Source organism: Balaenoptera physalus (genome assembly GCF_965194825.1).
Source record: "Balaenoptera physalus genome assembly, chromosome: X".
NCBI lineage: Eukaryota > Metazoa > Chordata > Mammalia > Artiodactyla > Balaenopteridae > Balaenoptera > Balaenoptera physalus.
This window is the reverse complement of record NC_138903.1, coordinates 97,811,049-97,824,371: the sequence shown is the minus strand read 5'-3', so window position 1 is coordinate 97,824,371 and position 13,323 is coordinate 97,811,049.

Here is a 13,323-nt window from a genome sequence, read left to right as displayed (position 1 = left end):
TTATGGCATAAGGTGTCTTTTAAAATCACTGATAAATATTGGATTTACACATAGAGTTTTTTTTTAGTGCTTAAAGCAAGATGTCCCTGCATTTGCGGTATCAGCCTCACAGCTGTGAAAGATTCTTGCTTAGACTTCAATATTGTGGATAAGTATAGCGTCTATATTTCTTTTTTTTTTTTTTTTAAAGACTGACTCGCTGAAGGCTCAGAAGATGGTCAGCATTTTTTTTTAATTTATTTATTTATGGCTGTGTTGGGTCTTCGCTTCTGTACGAGGGCTTTCTCTAGTTGTGGCAAGCGGAGGCCACTCTTCATCGCGGTGCGCGGGCCTCTCACTATCGCGGCCTCTCTTGTTGCGGAGCACAGGCTCCAGACGCGCAGGCTCAGTAATTGTGGCTCACGGGCCCAGCTGCTCTGCGGCATGTGGGATCTTCCCAGACCAGGGCTCGAACCCGTGTCCCCTGCATTAGCAGGCAGATTCTCAACCACTGTGCCACCAGGGAAGCCCCTATATTTCTATATATACTATCTATATCGTAGTGCAAGATGTAGAATAGCTACAGTACACATTACAAAACTTACATGTCTATATGTGTATGAGTGAATAATTAGACTCCCACATGGTGTATCTAGAGCCTTCACAAAATGGACAGTACAAAAGACCCAAGGCGTGGCTTCAAGTTAATGTAGACAAGAGGAGTTCTGAGTTGCCTCCAAGTATAAGCAGTCCCCAATCTAGGAATGAAATATTGGCCCAAAATTTGGAATCCAGCATGCATTTTCTTATAGAAACATTCTATTTGATGCTCAGATCTCCAGGCCAGTCCACACAAGCCTCTTGAACTTTGAACGTAGCCAAATTATACAGAGCACTAATTAGTACCTGCTTAAGCTCGGTCCTGGGGGCACGGGCAGGGGGGTGGAGAGATGAGCAAGCAGGGAGTTTCCTTTCACTTTTCTGGGTGGAGCGGGTGACAGGGGGGTGAAAAGCAGGCTCCAGGCAAAAATCTCAAAGAAGGCAAAGCTTGTACTTGCCAGCCTCGTCTCTCCATTTCATCACACATGCTCTCCGGGTCCCCCGTGCTGTCATCCCCTCTTCACATCCCGCCGTCCCAGACCCAGGCTTGCCTCGCTCCTCAAAGAACCTTGGACTCCACCATTAGCTACCTCACTCAACAATCAGAACCTGAGTTCCTTCAGGGCAGCTGTCTGGGCCTTCAGAAGGAAGCAGGTTCAGTGAAGTGAAGGAGAGTTGCTTAACCCTCAGGTACCTTTTCACTTTTAAAGACTTTACTACTCTTTATTACCCTGAAATGAATTCCCCAATTACAAGATGACAGGCAGAGGGCTGGGGTGTGCGAAAACCTTCTGACAACGGAGACAGTAGAAGGGAGGGGTGTGTGTGTTGGGAGGGTTGATATTTGGGGGGGCTGGAGGAATAGCTGCCCGAGGAAACACTGCAGAAGGGCTTTAGCCATTTTCAGTCCTGTGATCAAGATGTTCACCTCTGTTTAAAGGCTCAGCAAAATGAAAAATAAAATAAGAATTTTGGGGTGAAACCTTGCAGGGAGTCCACTCCCATCAGGAAACCAGGAGGAGACAGGGAGCTAATACATGCAAACGATTCACATTTCTTTCCCTTTCTCCTTGCTTCCTACACCTCTTACTCTCAGTTTCCTTATCTGTACAATGGGGAGAAGAATAATCCTCACCTCATAGGGTTGTGGTGACATTTGAATGAGATCATGTAAAGTGACTCATGATGGTGACTGGCATGTAACAAGTGCACAGTAAATTCCAGGGTTTTTAAAGTTAGATGAACCATTTGTTCTTGAACTCTAGTAGTTCAGAGAAAGGGGAAAACAGTCTAGGCTTGGGTTGTTTCAGGCAGAAAGTGGAATCGGAGCCTGGTTTTAAAGGAAATGCCAACCTGGGATTGCTAAAAGGAGGTCCTGGTATAGAAAAGGAGAGGGCATGTCCCCACAGGACTTCAGCCAGGACTTAGTAAGAGCAAGAACCTGATTTTAGTGCCAAGGAGGGGGAGGAATAAATTTACCCACTAGAAACTGAGAGCTGGGGCTGCTGCATGTAGTTTTAAAATGTCATCACATGACTACAAGGTAGGAAAACGTGGTTGACCACTTCTTTGGTTCTGAAAAATGATCTGGAGGTTGTTGTTGACCATGATGTCAATAAAAGCCACAGTGTGACATGTGACTTGGCCATTTCCAGTGTTCATTTACTTATAGGCTATAGTAATAGGAAGGCTTCCTTCTTTCATCAGCTCTTTATGGAACACCTGCAGAGGGCCAGGTGCTATGCTTGGTTCTGGGGTTTCAACAGTGAACAAGAGAAACCTGGCATTTGCACGCACTGAGGTTAAGGTCTACCTGAGAACACGTAATTCCAGGTGTGATGGGTGGGATGAAAGAATCAGTCCAAGGTGCTACGAGAATGTAGATCATGGGGGCTTGTCCTTATCATGGAGGAGCAAAGAAAATTTCCCTGAGGAAATGACATTAAAGGACAGGCTTAAAGAAGACTTAGGAGTTGGAGTTCCACACAGTATTTTGTTTGCAAACAAGGTTTCACTGCTTTAAAAGAATTTGAATAAGCATTGAACTAAAGCACTGATTCTTCAGGTGACTCCTGTTATAATGTAGGCGCTCCTGGTAGGGAGAGCGGGGTAGCCACTGGAAGTCCTCTCCTATAAAGAAATTCCACCAAGGAAAGTAGATAGCAGAGCCCTAAAGGGATGGAACACAAGAGAGGGAAAACTTTTTTTAAATTTTTATTTATTTATTTTTATTGAAGTATAGTTGATTTACAATGTTGTGTTAGTTTTACGTGTAATGCTGACTTTTCAGGTAACCCTTCAGATTCACATCTATTCCCTTCATCAAGACAGGAAAATTTTGATGCAGGGAATACATGTGAATCTGAAGGATTACCTGAAAAGTCAGCATTAAGTATGGCTCTCCGGGGGGGAGAAGGGGACTGCTTAGGTGCTGGAGTGGGGGAAGTGACATACCAAAGTGAGAAATATTTTATCACTGACATTGTTTAGAATTGCTGGAGCATGGTGATAATAAGTCTAATTTTTAGTCGATTCTATTATTGTTTTCAAATTCTCCAGAGACAAAACACCCACTTATTGACTGCACCCTGTGGACCACTCCCACTCCTACCCCCTCACCCCCCGCCCTCATATGCCACTAGGTGGCAGTCAGACAGAGGTTGGAGAGAGGCAGACACAAAGTTTTCAACCCGGTTCTCAGGAACCTTTTATTCTGCAATTCTAAGAAAATACGTTCTCAGGAGTACCTCTTGGGATACGGCCTCTTCTCAAGCAACTAAAGTCATTGCACACTTGCCTTGATAGCACCAAGGAAAGTAGCCATTTATGGCCCTGAGGTCATGTCAGGCAGAAAGGAGAATTGAGGCAATCAGTTGGTTGTCAGGCAACCCAAAACCCCCTTCTGCAGGAACTGGCCAACTGTTTCCTCAAATGTCTCTCTTGCTTTGGCTAGTGGAGACCCAGTCTGAGTATGATTACTCTCCTGGATCTGAAACAAAGACACAGTCACATGGGGTGGGATTGGAAAGGACCAGATATTAACCCCAAGCCGCAGGCAGGGGGATGCCTGGAGTAAGACAACAGGCTTGAGGGGGCTCTAATGCGATGCAACGGGGAAGGAGAAGGATGTTTGGTTGAAAGGAAAAGGTCAGTGTGCATTTGAAGTCAGAGCTGTGGCCTATGGGATGCCCTGAAGTTTTGGAAACTGAGGACAAGCTCCAAGAATATTGAGACATTCTGGCAATGTTGAAGAGGGAACCCCTCCAGAAAAACACGAGACAATTCGAGCTCATTAAACAGCTTTGGAGAGAAAGTGGGACTCTGCATTGGATGGGATGGGAAAGGTTTGTAAGCAAGTGTAGGGGAAGGAGATTCTGGGAAAGAAAAGGGAAAGGAGAAGTTCAAAAGAAGTCTCAAGTAGTCTGCTAAGGTTTGGGGGTAGACACTACTATCTCCTGGCACTCCCAACAAACTAAGCGGGCAGATTCGGTCTTGGTCACGTATTTGGCAGCTCCCTCCTCCCTTTCAGCTCCCACCCTTGGTGCTCAGCATCCTTTTGTTTCCCCTTGAGTGTCTTCCAACACTGGAAGAAGCTGGAGAACGTTTGGGGTTTGGCTTTTTAGAGTGATACCAGCCAAACAATGATCCATCAAAGTTTGACTACTGTCATAAACACAAAAAGAATCAATTTCCCCAAGCACATATGGCACCCTGAAGGCTGACCTTTTTAGCCCACTAGACCTGCTTGGGGTGTTTTTTGACCCCCACTCTGATTTTAGGGTGGAATTGTTCAGTTGCCTACCCTGAAGCAATCCAATGAATTCAGACTACCGTCCTAATGACTGCTGATAAGTTGATGTCCTACTAAGTGAAAACTTTGTATCCTATGAAGTAGGTTCATTATTTAACTCAGTGATTCCTCAACTCTTTTGAGTGTACATGACTTCTTTTGTGGCTCAAAACTCTCTGATTATCCCCATGATGGTGGTTGTACTTTCATATCTGCTGATTGAGAAACTATACAATGAAAAGTTACTAGGAATTCAGCTACATGTTTAGAAGGTCCTGTGCTTTATTAATCACAACAGCAGCCATGTATGTTTTATAAATAAGTAGTAAATATACGTGTAAGACATAATTGTCCAAAATAAAGACAATGCCTCATCCACAGGTAGATTTTCAGGTCCCTCATGATAACTCCCTGGTTCACTTAAGGATTGTGGCCTCAGATTAAGAACCACTGTCAGAAATGATTGAAACAGGAAGTTTAATCTCTTTAAAAGTTTCATACCAAAGGTATTTTTGGGCCAGTAAGGTAGGGTGGAGCTTCTCCCATCTACCTCACAGATGTATCTTCCGTAGGAGGTCTGGGTAGGGCTAGTTAATAGCTGACAAAAGAAAAAAATTTTAAATGCTCCTGTTTCCGGGAGTCACCCTAAATGCTCATTTGGATGACTTCCACAAAGATCAATGCTTGAGGAAGCTGGTGGAACGCCCAGGGTTTGACTTTTGGGACCGAAGATGGCCAAACAATAGGCTGTGAATCAAAGTTTGACTACTGTCACAAACACAAAAGAACCAAATTCCCCAAACACAGCTAACAGAAAAGAGACACACAACTCAGAATATACTAGAAACTACTTAATTGTACACTTTAAAAGGTGAATTTTATGGTATGTGAATTATGTCTCAATAAAGGTGTTATTTGAAAACAAATAACCACAAATGTCATCAGGAGTATTGAGGTCAATACAGTTGCCATATTAAGCTCCCCATATCTGAGCCCCTTATACCTCTAATACCCAGAGCCTATGAATTTAAGCTGTCCTCAGCTCCACAGAAAGCTGACTCCTATTGATATCATTTATCTGACTTGGTATATTCTTACAAGATGATGACAAAAAAACAACAGGTAGTGAAGTGGAATGAAGTGGTTCAAACACCAGCACTGAAATCAGGCAGCCTGGGTCCCTGGCCTTGCTGTATGACCTTGGGTAAGTCATTTCATCTCTCTGTGTCTCATCTTACTGTTTTATCATATTATTTGCTCCCGTCTCCTAACATTGCTTTGAGAAATAAAAGAGTTAATGAACACAAAATGGTTAGAATACTACCTAGCTGATGCAAACTGACCTATGTCGCTTGGTAATGCACGACTATTATTTGGTAAATAGTGATAGCTGGCAAAGAAGTTTGAGGCAGAGAAGTCGAGCTATTCCTCTACGCTCTCCATGCCAGATTTTAATACAACAAGGGCTTAGATAAAATTCTGCCTCATACAGACCTTATTTATTAGCACAGTAGGCACAACACATCATGAAACCTGTTCCATAAACTTGATGAAGCCCCAGGTCTCTGTCCTTTTAAGTGCTCTGAGCACATCCTTATGAAAGACGCAGCACATATCCTCTAGTTGACACCATGCGGTCAGAAATCCTCCTCACCTAATGGCTGAGCACAGGATGCATTTGAGATTAAGTCATTCATGTCAGCCTATGGAGGTTTTAATAGGGTAAAAGCCTTGGTAGATTCTTATACTCTGTTCGTGCAAGGATAGGGAGTGTCTTCAATTTATTATAGCTAATCCACATATATTGAATACCTTTCACTTTACAAAGAAGAGCCCATTTCTAACATTCATCATACTGGAACATTAGTTTCACCGATAGAAAAGATTTGACATGCAATCTGCTAGTTAGCAAAATGTCAGTTCTTGAGTGAGATATCAATGGAAGGGCTAATGGCTTTTCGTTGCCACCGCTGTAGTGTAATCCTTTTGAATAAATTATCTCTGGCCACTCTGGTCCATGCACTCTTAACTGTATACTCAATTCTTTAACACATATAGAACCCTTCAAGGTCCATCCTCTCTACATTGCAGAATTATGAGCAGAGAGTTCTTTGTGGTGTTCCTTTATTTTCTTTTTCATGCCTGTGGGTTCTGTAGTGATATCCCCTCTTTCATTACTGGTATTGGTAATTTATGTCTTTTTTTGTATTGGTCAACCTGTCCAGAGTTTTGTCAATTCTATTGATCTTTTAAAAGAACCAGAATTTGGCTTCACTGATTTTTCTCTTGCTTTTCTGTTTTTAGTTTCATTGATTTCTGCTCTTGTTTTTTTTGAAGGTGAGTGTAAGTTATTTATTATATATGGACAGAAGTGCAAATAAAAATAGTGTTCGTAAATTCCATTAATTACTTTTCCTATACTTGTTAACAACTTTTCACCTCCTGTCTATTTTCTTTTTTTTTTTTAACATCTTTATTGGAGTATAATTGCTTTACATTGGTGTGTTAGTTTCTGCTTTATAACAAAGTGAATCAGTTATACAGATACATATGTTCCCATATCTCTTCCCTCTTGCTGCTCTTGTTTTTATTATTTCCTTCTTCTGCTTGCTTTGGTTTAATTTGCACTTTTTTTTTCTAGTTTCACAAGGAAGAAGTTCAGATTACTGATTTTAGATCTTATCTATTTCTAATATAAACATTAATTGCTATAAATTTACCTCTAAGCGTTGCTTTAATTGCATCCCACAGCTATGCCATGTTGTATTTTTATTTTTGTCCATTCAGTTCAGAATATTTTTAAAAATTTCCCTTGAAACTTCCTCTTTGACCGTGGGTTATGTAGAAGTATGTTCTCTCATTTCCAAATATTTGGAGATTTTCTAGATATCTTTGCTATTGAATTTTATATTGGTTCTGTTAGAATCATCATTGCATTATTTCTTTTCTTTTAAATTTCCTAAGGTTTGTGTTGTGGCCCAGAATATGCTCTCTTTTGGTGTATGTTCCTTATGCACTCGAAAAGAATTTTTATTTTCCTGTTGTTGGGTGAAGTGTTTTATAAATGGAAATTGGGTCAAGTTGTTGATAATGTTATTCTGGTCTTCTGTGTCCTTAATGATTTTCTATATACTTGTTCTATGAGAGAAGTGTTGAAGGCTCCAACAATAATTGTTAGTTTGTCTATTTTTCATTACTTCTATTAATTTTTGCTCAAATATTTGAAGCTCTGTTGTTAGATACATACATATTTTTAAATGTTATATGTTCATGGAGAACTGACTCCTTTATAATTATGGAATGTCTTTCAGTATCTCTGGTAATGTTCCTTGTTCTGAAGTCTACTTTATCTGATATTAATATAGCTATTCCAGCTTTCTTTTGTTTCGTGTTTTCATGGTATATCATTTTCCATCCTTTAACTCTTTAACCTATGTGTGCCTTTATACTTAAAGTGGGTTTCATACAGACAGCATATAGTTGATATATTAGTCAGGCTTCTCCAGAGAAATAAAACCAATAGAATATAGAGATAGATAGACAGATATAGATAGATAGAGAGATGATAGATAGACGATAGATAGATAGATAGATGATAGGCAGGCATTATATTTAATATATATTTAATACACATATTATGTATTATATAATTTATATTATATATAAAATAATATGTATTTATTATGAGGAATTGGCTCATGAAATTATGGAGGCGGAGGAATCCCAGAATCTGTATCTGCAAACTGGAGACCCAGGAAAGCTGGTGGTATAATTCAGTCTGAGCTTGAAGGCCTGAGAACCAGGGGAGCTGATTATGTATAACCCAGTCCAAGGGCCAGAGAAGATGAGATGAAATGACCCAGCTCAAACAGTGAGGCAAGAAAAAAGGGGCAAATTCCTCCTTCCTTCACCTTTTGTTTCATTCAGGCCTTCTCCGCATCAGATGATGCCCATTCACACTGGGGAGGGCAGTTTACTGAGTCCACTGATTCAAACACTAACCACATGTGGAAACACCCTCACAGACACACCCAGAAATAATGTTTAATCTGAGCACCAATGGCCAGTCAAGCTAATGCATAAAATTAACCATCACAAGTCTACCTTTTGTCAACTTGGTATCCATATGCATCTCCTTTAACCACACTTAATCTCCAAATAAAGACAATAACAAAGTCGTAATTCTGCCTAACATGAAACAACCATCCTGCACACAACTGAAGATACACTAATTCCTTCCCCAGAAGAGGAGGTAAAGTCCTTGAGTGATGTTAGCTCTTCTCCTTGATATAAGGAGGAAATACCCATGACAGTTACAGCCCTCGTTTCTGTAATTAGCCACGTGGTCCTAGCTTGTACTTATAACTACCTCCTCCCACGACCCATTCTGTACCTTTGCCTTCAGCAAGCACCTCAGTTGGTCATGGTTCTTTACATCATGAGGTGACCCAAACCTTCATTCCTGAAGTGTTCAGACCATTAGTACTGTAGTCCTGCCTGGACTGAGTTGTAGTTCTCCATTGACCTTAATCACAAGGCATGGTTATACTAAGAGACACCCTAAGGGATCTCCTATACTCCAGACATACTCTTCCTTACCTCCATTGTGGAGTAGTAGTCCAATTTCACCCTGGTAGTCAGGATCAGTCACCTCAGCCAACACCATAACCCTCTTCTTTGCCTGTTGACCCAGAGGCACGAGGAACCCAAAGTGGCAGGGCAGCAGCCTTCACTTTCTGTTCAATGGATTCGTTGTTGTGTCTCCTGGTGGAAGCATTTCCCTCTGGAACTAAGTCCTCTAGGCTAGCAGAGCATAAAATTTGGGGAACAGGAAGCAAAAATTTTGCTAGTGGATCACTAGGGGTAATAGTAAACGGTGCCACTCCCATTTCTACCCCCTGATTCCTGAACCTGTGAATTCTAGCTATCAGAAAAATTGCACCATATATTGGATGCTGATTCAGAGCATGTACAGCCTTCGGGAGAACCTTGTCACAGCCCTGCAAGATATTGCCACCTAGCTGGCACTGTATCTGCGTCGACAAAAGGCCATTCCACTGTTCTATCAAGTCAGCTGCTTCAGGATGGGGGAGGAGGGGCATGCTAAGACCAGTGAATTTCATGAGCCTGGGCCCATTGCTGTACTTCTTTTGCTGTGAAGTGAGTTCCTGGATCAGAAGCAATGCTGTGTGACATACCATCATGGTGCATAAGGCATTTCATAAGTCCGCGGATGGTAGTCTTGGTGGAAGCATTGCATGCAGGGGAAGCAAATCTGTATCCAGAGTAAGTGTCTATTCCAGTAAAAACAAAATGCTCCCCTTTCCATGATGGAAGTGGTCCAATGTAATCAACTTGCTGCCAGGTAGCTGGCTGATCACCCCAGAGAATGGTGCCATATTGGGGGCTCAGGGTTGATCTCTACTGCTAGCAGATGGGGCACTCAGCTGTGGTCATAACCAGATCGACCTTGGTGTGTGGAAGTCCATGTTGCGGAGCCTGTGCATAACCTCCATCCCTGCTACTATGGCCACTTTGTTCTTGAGCCCAAAAGGCCATGGCAAAAGTAGCTGGGGAAAGAGGCTGACTCGTGTCCACAGAACAGGTCATTCTATTTACTTGATTATTAAAATCCTTCACTGTTGAAGTCACTGGTGAGCATTCACATGGGACGCAAATATCTTCATGTTTTTTGCCCATTCAGAGTGATCTATCTATATACCTCTTCCCCAAATTTCTTTCTTATTAATTTTCTGATCATGTTCCTTCCAAGTCCCTGACTATCCAGCTAAACCATTGACCACAGCCCATTAATTGGTATATAATCGCTTGTCCGGCCATTTCTCTTTCCAGGCAAAAAGTGAACAACCAGATGCACTGCTTGACATTCTGCCCCCCGGGTGGATTCCCCTTCAGCACTGTCCTTCAGGGATGTCCCAGAGAGGGACTGTAGTGCTACAGCTGTCCGCTTTTGGGTGGTGCTTGCACATCATACAGAACCATCTGTAAACCAAGCCCAAGTCTTCGTTTCCCCATGAGATCATAGGTGCAGGCTGGGAAGAAAAGGCAGAGTAGCAGCAGTAGGACCATTGGCATTTGGGCTACTTCTTTGTGTAATTTACTTGTGCCTTCAGGGCCTGCTTGGGCCTGATCATGCATGTATCACTTCTGTGTAAAGTGCTGCTGTGCATGCCCAGCTTTATGGCTTGGTGGGTCAGACAACACCCAACTCATTATTGGCATCTCAGGTCACATGGGGACTTGGCGGCTCATGGTTAATCATTCAGTCTCTACTAAGGGTCAGTAGCAGGCCACGAGCTGTTTCTCAAAAGAGGAGCAGTTATCCGCAGGATGGAAAGGCTTTGCTTCAAAATCCTAAGGACCTGCACTGCCATTCACATATAGGGACCTGTCAGAGGCTCCAAACAGCATCCCTACTTACCACTGCCCCTTCAAGCACCACTGGATTTGCTGGATCATATGGTCCAAGTGGTAGAGCAGTGTGCCTAGCACTCTGGACCTGTTGCAGAGCCTTCTCTTGTTCTGGGCCCCTCATTCAAAGCTACCAGCTTTTTGGGACACTCGGCAAGTGGGACAGAGTAATCTACAAATGAGAAATATGTTTCTTCGAAAATCTGAAGAGGACTAGGCATCATATCTCTTTCTTGATTGTAGGAGGGGCCAGATGCCACAACTTATCCTTCACCTTGGAAGGAATATCTCAAAATGCTCCTTATCACTGGACCCTTAGGAATTTCACTGAGGTAGAAGGCACTGAATTTTTTTTTTAATTTTATTTATTTATTTATTTATTTATGGCTGTGTTGGGTCTTCGTTTCTGTGCGAGGGCTTTCTCTAGTTGCGGCAAGTGGGGGCCACTCTTCATCACGGTGCGCGGGCCTCTCACTATCGTGGCCTCTCTTGTTGCGGAGCACAGGCTCCAGACGCGCAGGCTCAGTAATTGTAGCTCACGGGCCCAGTTGCTCCGCGGCATGTGGGATCTTCCCAGACCAGGGCTCGAACCCGTGTCCCCAGCATTGGCAGGCAGATTCTCAACCACTGCACCACCAGGGAAGCCCAAGGCACTGAATTTTAATCAATTTATTTCCCACCCTCTGACATGCAAATGTCTTACCAATAAGGCTAAAGTAGTTGCCACTTCTTGCTCATTAGGTACAATCAGCATAATATCAATGTAACGGACCAATATGATATCTCGTGAAAATTGATCAAGATCCCTATGCAGTAAATTATGAAATAAGGCTGAAGAGTTGATATACCCCTGAGGTAGGACAATGAGGGTGTACTGCTGGCCTTGCCAGCTGAGAGCAAACTACTTCTGGTGGGCCTTATTGACAGGGATGGAGAAAACGGCATTTGTCAGTCAATAGCTGCATACCAGGCACCAGGGGATGTGTTGATTTACTCAAGCAAAGAAACCATATCTGGTACAGCAGATGTAATTGGAGTCACCACCTGGTTAAGCCTACAATAATCCACTGCCATTCTCAAAGATCCATCTGTCATCTGCATAAGCCAAATAGGAGAGTTGAATGGGGATGTGGTGGGAATCATCACCTCTGTATCTTTCAAGTCCTTGATGGTGGCACTAATCTCTGCAATTCCTCCAGGAATGTGATATTGATTTTGATTTACTATTTTTCTAAAACTATCTATAGGCAGTTCTAGTGGCTTCTACTTGGCCTTTCCCACCATAATAACCCTCAAGGAACCAATGGGAGAGATTCTGCCAGCTGCTTAAAATGACTATTCCAATTACGCATTCTGGAATGAGAAAACTAACCACAGGATGGATTCAGGGACCCACTGGACTCACTGCGAGATGGACTGGAGCTAAAACTCCATTGACCACCAGACTTCTATAAGCCTCTACTCTGACTGGTGAACCACAGTGATGTTTTGGGTCTCCTGGAATTAGTGTCAGTTCAGAACTAGTATCTAGTGGTCTCTGAAAAGTCTGATTGTTTCCTTTCCTCAATGTATAGTTACCCTGGTAAAAAGTCATAGGTCCCTTTGCACAAGGTTGGGAGAAAAATTAGTGGTATACATTTTTGGTATTATACTGGGGTTCTTCCTCAAGGGGTTCTGGGTCTGTAAACAGAGGTACAATGTGTGACCCATGTGGAGATATACTACACTCCAAAAGAACTACTTGAGTTTCTTCTAATTAGTACAGACAAATATCTGAGGATCATGTGTGGAAATGGATACTAAGAATGTAGGACACTCCATTCTCTTCTCTCTTCCTAGGACTCCAATTACATTTGTGTTAGACCTTTCAGGTATTGCTCTATAGTTCTCTAAAACTCTGTAGAGTTTCTTCAATCTTATTTCTCTCTTCTCTTCAGATTAAATAATTCTTATTATTCTGTCTTCAAGTTTACAGGTTCTTTCCCCTGTCATCTCCATTCTGCTGTTAAGCCCCTCCAGTGAGTTTTTATTTCATATATTGTATTTCTCAATTCTAGAATTTCCTTTTTGTTCTTTAAAAAAATGATAATATCAATTTTCTGCTGATATTTTGTAACATTTCATTGATTGCAAGCATATGTTTCTTCACTTCATTAAGCATAGTTATAATAGTTGTTTTATAATCCTTGTCCACTAGTTCCAATATTGTGGTTATCTCTTGGCTGGTTTCCACTGTTGTCTTTTTCTTTTTGAGATTGGATCACATTTTCCTGTTTCTTCATATGTATGTCAAGCAGTTTTGTATTATAACCTCAAGATTCTGAATGCTAAATTATGGAGGCTCTGAGATTCTGATATATTTCCCTGAAGAGTATGGATACTTTTGTGTTGGCAGTAAATTAACTCAAACTGCCAACTCAGGTTATTTAGCTGGGCTGTTTTGCATCTGTCCTACACATGCATGCTTCAGGGGTAAGTCAGAGACTTAGGCATAATTTGATGTTCCTCATCTCTGACTCTGT